A 721-nucleotide genomic window follows, 5' to 3' on the forward strand; every position below is an offset into this window, starting at 1 on the left:
TAGAAGACCCAAAGAAATAAAATCAGAAATGAAAAAGGAGACATAACAACTGATACCACAAAAATGCAAATAATTATTAAAAACTATTATGAACAACTGTATACCCACAAATTGGAAGACCTGGAAGAAGTGCATAAATTCCTGCACACAAACAACCTACCAAGACTGATCCATGAAGAAATAGAAAATATGAAAAAAAACAGTAGTGAGATTTAAGGCATTATAAGAAGTCCCTCATCAGCAAAAAGCCAAGGATCTGGCTTCAATGATGAATTCTACCAAATGCTTAAAAAGGAACTGACACCAATTCTATTCAAATTCTTTAAAAAAAAAAATTAAAAAGAGGCCGGGCGCGGTGGCTCACGCCTGTAATCCTGGCACTTTGGGAGGCCGAGGCAGGTGTATGATGAGGTCAGGAGATCGAGACCATCCTGGCTAACACGGTGGAAACCCTGTCTCTACTAAGAAAAAAAAAAATACAAAAAATTAGCCAGGAGTGGTGGCCTGTAGTCCCAGCTACTTGGGAGTCTGAGGCAGGAGAATGGCATGAACCCAGGGGCCAAAGCTTGCAGTGAGCCGAGATCACACCACTGCACTCCAGCCTAGGCAACAGAGCGAGACTCTGTCTCAAAAAATAAATAAATAAAATAAAAAGAAGGGAATACTTCCAGACACATTCTGTGAGATAGCATTTGCCTGATATTAAACCCAGATAAGGATA

The sequence above is a fragment of the Colobus angolensis genome, unplaced genomic scaffold (genome assembly GCF_000951035.1).
Source record: "Colobus angolensis palliatus isolate OR3802 unplaced genomic scaffold, Cang.pa_1.0 Scaffold654, whole genome shotgun sequence".
Taxonomy (NCBI): Eukaryota; Metazoa; Chordata; class Mammalia; order Primates; family Cercopithecidae; genus Colobus; species Colobus angolensis.